Below are 9,129 nucleotides of genomic sequence, written 5' to 3'. Positions count from 1 at the left end.
CAGAAAGCTTACTTCCAAACTCTTCTATTTCTTGTTTAGCCTTTGTAAACCCTGTTGATTGAGGGATCGTGTTTCTCACAGATCTTTTCTTGGGTCTTTGGATGAGCATCTTGGATCTCTGCTTTGAGCTGGTCAATGTCAGCACCATCAAATGGAAAGAGAGACTTAGTTTTCTCAAGAGTTACCTCGAGCGTTGCTTGAAAGTCTCTGAGTTTACTTTCCAAATCAGTGCCTGACATATTAGGGGCTTCATGGCTAACAAAGTTCCTCTCATTTTTTATTTTTCTCACTAATCCTTTGAGATCGTCACCAGGATCCTTCACCCTTCTTTGCCAAAGAGCCTGGCAGATTTTGTTCATGACCGTGATGTCCAAATCTTTTGGAGTTTTATTTCTTATACATTGTCGATTTCCAGGGGACTGAAAGGGCTTTTCTTTCCAAGTGGAACCTGGTTTTCTATGAGAATCTCGTGGATACTCTTGTTTTGTCCGTGGAGAAAGTTCATGTTGTATATTTCATAAACTTCTTCCTTCCCCCAGTGTGTCACAAAATGATAAAACCTCAAACATGTCAAAACTTCTTGAGAGAAAGTTGATCCTGAGGAAGCCATGCTCTCAAAATATAAACACTGGAGGCTAAGAGATAGAGAGTCTATGCTTGTGCGTCCATATTTCCTCTGCAAAAGACTTCACGAAGAGACAACCTGAGAAGAAGAAAGGAATGATAGCAGTTAAGGGCAGAAAATATATGAAAGAAACATCAGCAATGAAAGTAGAGTTGATATCCAATTTTAACTTGACTTACTAATGAATGACATCAGTAAGAAGATGAACCAGAGAATTTGAGGAACTGGAGGAGGGGAAGAGATTAATGGAGGAGACTGGGAGAAAGGGAAGGAAGCAGACCCATGGGAGATTTAAAGAGAGAAGGGGAAGAGAGATTTGCTCTCTCTCTCTCTCTCTCTCTCTCTCTCTCTCTCTCTCTCTCTCTGTAAAAAAGAGAGAAATGATAAGGAGAAAATGATAGTTTATGTATGTGATTGGAAGGCTGGAAGTATCTCTCTCTCTCTCTCTCTCTCTCTCTCTCTCTCTCTCTCTCTCTCTCTTTGACAAAAAGTAGCACCGGATAAAGGATAGAAAATCAAAAATTAAAAAGTAGGGAAAGGGAAAAGGATAAATGTAGGAAGTGTCTTCTCTTTCTTTGTCTCTCTCTGTGGAAAAGTAGAAGAGAAAAAAAGAGAAAAGTGGGAAACAGTGAAACATTTAGAACAAGGAAACAGTGTTGTTGTTAAGGATTAAAGGTAAGAAGTCTCTCGCTCTCTCCCCCCCCCTCCTCCTCCTCTCTCTCTCTCTCTCTCTCTCTCTCACTCTCTTTGTATGAAAGAAGGACAAAATGTAATTTCAAAGCTGTTCATATATATATATATATATATATATATATATATATATATATATATATATATATATATATATATATATATATATTATTAAGGAGAGAGAGAGAGAGTTTACAAGGAGTTACCAGGATTAGGATTAGGAGTATGAAAGATTTATAGACCATCCAGAGAGACATCATGTGCATAATTATATCTATGAGGAAATTTTACCATTCATTCACAGTGGCCCTGATGATTTTGTCTTGCTTTCTTTTTCCACACTGTTGCTGTTTTCAACTTCTGGTATCAGTTTATTCCATATGTCACATATCTTGCATGTGAAGAAGTTCCCACAATAGAATAATGTGCAGTATCTCTTTAGTTCTAGTTTCCATATATTATTTTTTGCCTGGTTTTCGTTTAATGTGAAGAGGTTACTGTCTACTTTTGTTATTTCTTTCAGTATTTTGATTGTCTCTATATGTTGTCGTCGCAATCGCCGTGTTTCTAAGTCGCACATGTTCAGGCTCTCTCGTCGTCTTCAGTAACCTATTAGCCTGATGGATGGAATTAACTTTGTGGCTGTTGCTTTTACCCCTTCTAATCTATTTATGTTCCTTTATTAGTGTTGGTGACCAAAAACTGTACTGCATATTCAAGATGTTGTCTAACTATTGATGTGTAGAGCTGCAGCACCGTTCCTAGTTTCTGTGTTTAAGCCTTTTTATGTATACCACTCACTAGTTTCTGTGACTACTTGTAAGCAGGTCCTCCTCTTGTTCTACGCTACGCTATTTATGTCATTCCCAAACAGCATGTAGTTTACACGAGGGTTGTTTGCTCCTATCTGTAACACTTTACACTTATCCAGGTTAAAGACATTTGCCATCTTTTCGACCACTCTCCTATTTTCCTTAAATCATTTCTACTGCATTTACATCTAGTTTGGTGTCAATCTGCAAATCTGCTATCCTGCTAGTTAAGCCTGCATTAGTGACATTGGTGTAATGAAAAAACAAGAGCGGGCCAATGACAGAACCTTGAGGAACTTTGCCTGTCACATCTGCCCATTCTGATTCTTCGTAATTAATTACGACTTTCTGCTTTCTATTAGTTAGCCAGTCTTCGATCCTGTCTGCTACTTCTCCCACAGTTCCTAAAACTCTTAACTTTTGCCATTAGTTTCATGTGTGAACTTTGTCAAAAGATTTTTCTTTTTGGATATCCATGTAGACTATTTGTGGATATCTAAGTAGACTATATTGCTTTATTGCTACTACAGTCGTAAATACCAAGCAAGTTATGAAAATCTGCTAGAGGTTTGATTGGCAGGATCTGCTTTGTTTGAAGCCGTGTTGGCTGTTTAACAAGTTGTTTCTATCAGTGTTATCCACAATTTGATCTGTAATTATGGACTCGAAAATCTTACAAGGGACTGACATTAGACAGATTGGTCTATAATTTCCTGCTTCTTCTCTTTTTTGTAAACTGGGAGCACATTAATAGTTTCCATCCTCTTGGTATCTTTTGTTGTTCTGCAGTTTTTCTGTAGTTTATTTAGGTGAGGAATTATTTCCTCGTCGAACTCTTTAATTTCTCTTGAATGAATCCTTTGTGTGCCAGGAGATTTGAACTTGTTTATTGTTTCTATTTTGCTTTTAACGTCTCCTGAAAATATTATTTTTGTCAAGTTCGGCACCTTTATATTTAATGGCTGGTTCATAAACTGCTTTTTCCAAGTCTGAGTTCACTAGGTTTCATCTACTGTCTCTTAAGGGACATATACTAATTGTTATTGGTTTCCTATTATTAACATGCACTAAAAATTCTTTGGGGTTTTCTTTAGAAACTGATGCAACTCTTTTATCTCATTATCTTGACATTTCTTATTTATGCGTGCTTGCTTCTTTTAGTGTTGGTAGTGGATTCAGTGACTTGTGCAATCTGTCTCTTTCTCTTATTTTATTTTTAACTTCTCTGTTGAACCACTTTGGCTGACGGTTGCCATTTGTTAGTATTTTCTTTAAATGGTATACCTATGAAGCAGTTTTCTGTGTATTCTACTAGAAAGGTTTCCTAGCACTACTTATCTGTGTCTGTGTTCTTGTCGTGCTCTATATTTTTAAGATACTCCTTTAGTTTTTTACGTCTCCTCAACGGTAGTCTAATCCCTTTAGTATCTTCTTCATTTTATTATGGTGAATATTGATATGGAAATGTTATATGTTTATGGTCACTTTTGCTTAGACTTGCACCTACTGAAAGGCAGACAGTAGGTTATCTTCTGTTGATAGGACGATACCTAGTATTTTTATTGTTTTCTCTAGGTTGCTTTGTGTTTTCAACCCGTCAGTGGAGGATTTAATTTTTAACAAATTCTAAAAGTCTCTTTCCTTCTAAGTTTGATGAGGAGGTCATAGTGTCCCAGTGTACTGCTGCATTGAAATCTCCCATTATTATGCAGAGTTCGCTCTTTATTTCTTGTGATAGTAGTGCATACAGCTCCTCGTTGGACAAAGTTTTGTGGTTGGTGGGTAGATCTGTACCCTAGTGATTAGCGGAAGAAGACAGACGGTTCAAGGAACACACGTTTTCGAGTCCACCCAAAACCCCGTAGTCCCAACAGGGTCCCTTACAGTACAATAGAGTTCTAAGGTAAATTACAGGTTAATTACAGCTGAGTCCCGAAACCTAACAGTAAATTCTTAATAAACAATCAGCTGTTTACCGAACCCTCGTAATAATCAGTTTCCAAATACATGGACGAGAGAGAGAGAGAGAGAGAGAGAGAGAGAGAGAGAGAGAGAGAGAGGATGCAATCGTATTTGGAAATCCTCCCCAAAACAGCAAAATCATTATTTGAAAAGTAAGACCGAGAATGAGAACGGACTTTCTTAAAATCAAGATTGTGCTGTATCAGAGGCACATAGAATCTTGATACTGGGTCCTATTCGTTCGGTACCTTCAGTTAAAATAGACACTTTTGATGTTACTATCTAGCAATTCTAGTTACTTTTTTTTCTTTATCCACCACTTTCTTTGGTGCCTTCGCCACAGAAACAACATTAAAGGGCTCCTTATTCTTTTATAGGCAATTATTCATAGCACAGCTGTTTACTTTTGTCTGTCCCTTCCTGTTTAAGCCAATTTCTCTCCGGCTACTGACACCACCAGACCTGCTACTATTCACGCAGTTAACGTGACTCTAACGCTGCCGTTTCAACTAATGTCAACACCACTGACTACACTTTCGTTTTTGTTCAAAATCAGATTATCTATTTTTATAAGTTTCTCTGGATTTCGTAGAGAAAACTTTCTAGTGGAGCAGTCCTTCTTTACCTCTGTCTTGACACTGGTCGGCCTCTTTCAAAGTCAGTTTTTTTCAGTTCCTCTAAATGAATCTGAACTCCCTTGACACAGACCTCTCTCAAACTCTTCAGCCAAAATATGTTTTTAGAACTATGTGCATGCTAATAACCTAGAGAGAGAGAAATTTAACCTGAGCTTCTTTTTTTATATGCTATTGCATGAAGCATATTAGTGTCATATTTCGTGAATTGCAAGTGTAAATCGTTTCGAATCTAGTGCCGTAAAGAGATTCCGTAGCTAGGCTTTTGAAAAAAGAATCCGCTCTGTTTTTCATTGTTGCCGCCCGGGGCGCATTATCCCCCCTCCTCCTCCTCTCCTCTCATCTTTTCTCTTTTTGCGTTGTGTTTAGGCAGGATAGATAAATTAAAATCCTTGTACATATAAGGACAGGACTGTAGAAACCCCTGGCATGTGTGGGGCCAATCGAATCTTATTGTATTGTCCTCCTTTTACGAAAAAAGAAAAGGAGAGCAAATAACTTAAAACGGAAAAAAAATTACTGTAAATTCATTTATCGTTAGAATAATCTACAAGGAAAATCAAGTCAGCGATTCCATTCTGTATAATGAGAGATCATCAAAACAGATAAATAATTTACTGTCTTTGTAAATTTGTAAACACAAGGGTACCTACTTCAATCCCCCTTCCATCCGTCTGGCAGCCTGTGTGAAAGCCAAATTCTCCAGGAATTTAAATTTGAGAGTTAGAATTGGTAGGTCTTAGTTTTGAAGGGGAAAATAGGTTTGTCAAAAATGGTATGGTATAATGGAAATTCTGTGAAGTTGGTGCCGCTGCAGTGGTGAGAAAATTTTGTTTTAGTTCTTTTCTTCCTCTTCCCTCTATCTTATGGTTTATGACCCTAGCTTAAAATAAGACTTATGAGCTTTACAAACTAGCACTGAAAGGGTAAGACAGACCAAAGATTTGAGTTGGTAAAAAATGTTCTTTTCTCTTTTATCCCCCCATTTGTCTCATTCTGGAGATGATAAGAACCCCATATATACATTTTTATTTTATCAACTGCATTTACCACGTCTTTTCACGTTGAGTTTTCTGTGAGTATCTGGAAATTTGCTTTATTGTGAATTTACATCCAGTTGAACTGGCATTTACAGATCCCATTACAACCAGTATTCACGTTGAGGATTCCGTGTTTACGAAATTTATTGCTAAATTTACTATCAGCACTGAGAGATTTCCGCCGTACTACACACCAGTAGTAACTATATATTACAGAGATTTTTACACCGATTTTCACTAATTATTGGCATAAAGTTTTCCACAGCACTATGCACCAGTAGTAACTGAGATTTTTACTGCGATTTCCCTAAAATATTGGCATTGAGCTGTCCGTCCGTACATAGTATTCATTTACATGACTGCTAATGCTTAGTTGAGCTGTTATTTACCAGGATCTAACTTGATTTACAGCCGGATTTTGCGTTTTCACTTCGCTTGCATTTTACCATTCTAGTAGGCTACCAGTTCCCACGTCCCTTGCGTGAAGCATTACAATTGGTTGGTTTGACTAGCATTTCCCTGTCGCCAGCGGGAGTTTTCCACACCGGGGTGAATTTGCAATTTCATAACCTATTTTAAAGGGGACTTTGCCCATTTTTTCCCCATTGGGCTAAATTGTGTGAGGCATTTACAATTTGTTTTACTGTTATTTCCCACATCCCCTGCTCAAGATTTTCGCACACTACGTGGAAGATATCTTTAGCCTTTGGCTGTCATCTTGTCTGCTTCTGCAATTATTCCAGCCATAGGGATACTTATCATTTCCCTGGTATAGCATTGAGAATTCCACATACCCCTGGCGACATTTGCAGTTTTGCGACTGCCTTCCATCCTATTACTCTCAGGCTAGACTACTAACGTTTTACTTCTGAGAAGATGGCCAATATCGCAGCACTGGAGGAGGTCAAGCCTTTTCACCGAAGAAGGAAGAGCCATGGTGCTGGAGGGCGTAAAACTGATAAATTAGGTGAACGATAAAATGACAAAAGCTACAGAGAGAGCATTCCAGGCAGCTGAAAGGGAGAAGGAGACAGAAGCACAAGAGAAAAGAGAGACAGCTGAGAGAGAAGCACAAGAGAAAAGAGAAGCTGTTGAGAGAGAAGCCGCTTAGAAAGCATTTTAGGCAGCCAAAAGGGAGAAAGAAAGAGCCCATCAACTGGCTAAGGTAGTCCAGATGATAGCAAACCCGACACCTAGTTCGATCATGGCAAGCAGGTGTTTGAGAACTTCAATGCAACCCCTCAAGAAGTGGCCTTCCTCCTTGGCAAGTATCTCACTGGCAAAGGGTGTACTGCATTCAAAGCCCTCCCCCTGAATGATCGACAAAACCTCACCCTCGTCTGAAAGGCAAACCTTTGGGCTTATGAGCTCACCCCAGACTGGTGGAGCAGAAGTGGAGAAGCATGACTAAGGGAGGCTAACCAGACAAGGACAGAGTGGGTAGCCAAGAAGACACCAGCACTCCATAGGTGGATGAAGGCCTCCAACGCTACATCGTTGAGGAGGTCTTAGAATACTTTCAAATTGGAGGACTTCCGTATTATGCTCCCCCTGATCTTGCCACCCACTTTGTGGGACAAGGCTCCCTAAAACTATTTTGGAATGCTGTAGACAGGCAGACCCCTACGACACCCACCATCTGCTGCAGAGTTCTTTGAAGAAGAAAATTTGCCCTGGTCTCTCTCTCACTCCAACTGCCACCTCTCAGCCTACTCAGTGCCCCAATTGACCTCCATGAAACTTGTGTGGGCATTGCAATAAACAAGGGCCCACCACGGAGCAGTGCCTCTCAAAAGCAGATCCTCCTCAGCCAGCTCCTACTACTCCTCAGAATGGAACTCCCTATCATCATAATAATAAGAATAACGGCCATTGGAACCGAAACAACTGGCCCAAGCCTGATTTTAGCAAGAGTTTCTGTGACTCATGCAAAGTGCCTGGGCACACTGCTGCTTGGGCGGGATGCTACAAGAAGCTCCTGTTTCTGCCATTGCCATAGCAGTGACGAATCCTTCAGCTCTAGGCCCTCCAGCTAAGAGATCAATATTTGTCGCATCTCCTAGAGGTCACTATCCTGCCCAACAGGTCCGACCTTTTGACGACACTGGTGCGAAGATATCCATCATTCAAGAGGATAAAATTCCTTATGGAGCTCAGGTTGATCGGCACCAATTCGTCACACTACCTCTACACAGCCAGTGCCACTTGAAGGTGCCAGGCAGTGCCAGGTTCCGTCCCTCATGGAAGTTGAGCCATGTTCGAATCCTCTCACTAAGCTAGGAACGGCCTCAGTGCCAGTGCCAAGGCAAGACTTGAGTATCCCCTTGGAGCTCCCAGGACACCCATGACCAAACAGACACTCCACCAATGGTACAGCCTCGCAAAACTGCCCAGAGTCGGTCATCCCGGAGTAATGACTCTGCCAAATCCTATTTGGATGAAGAACTTAGGGAACTGAGCCACGCAGCATTAGGCACAGGGACGAGTGCCTGTAGCCCTGGTTGTCGCAGCAGCCAGAGCCGATGCCTCTCCAGCATCTTCAAAGGGCTTGAGTCTTTCAAGGCCCCCCACGGCATCTTCAAACCATGTGCTTAGATAGAGCCTCATCTGCCAGCCATTCTGGCCTTATAGATTAGTACTTTGTTAGGAACTACAAATGTAAAGTGCCACAATTCATGGGACTCAGCATTCCATGCGACTAGGAAAATTTTAGTCCGCAAAAAAAATGCTATAACTTTAGCTTTATTTTAGAAGCCTGGCTCGTTATACATTGTTTGATTTTATCTTTGATTTAATATCCCTCCCTTGTCTCTATATATATTTATAGTATATATATATATATATATATATATATATATATATATATATATAATATATATATATATATATATATATATACATATATATATATATATATTTATATATGCATATATATATATATATATATATATATATATATATATCTATATACTATATATATATTATATCATATATATATATATATATATATATATATATATATATATATATATATATACACATATATAAATATATATATATATATATATATATATTATATATATATATATATATATATATATAACTATATGTATATATCATATATCTATATATATATATATAATATATATATATATATATATATATATATATAATATATATAATGAGATATATGCCACGAAGGAATTATACGAATCTTCTTGTATTGTCTTCTTCCTCATGTATGTCAGTTTCTGCTTAGTAAAGGACGTTTAACGTCGAAAGGTCTCGTAGATACTCCTTCGTTTATTTTTCCTTCATGGCATATATCGTTTTCATGGATTTATCACGTTCCTAACTTTCGTGAT

This window comes from Macrobrachium nipponense, chromosome 38 (genome assembly GCF_015104395.2).
Source record: "Macrobrachium nipponense isolate FS-2020 chromosome 38, ASM1510439v2, whole genome shotgun sequence".
NCBI classification, from domain to species: Eukaryota; Metazoa; Arthropoda; class Malacostraca; order Decapoda; family Palaemonidae; genus Macrobrachium; species Macrobrachium nipponense.
The sequence above is the reverse complement of the archived record's forward strand: the minus strand, read 5'-3'. Positions refer to the sequence as shown.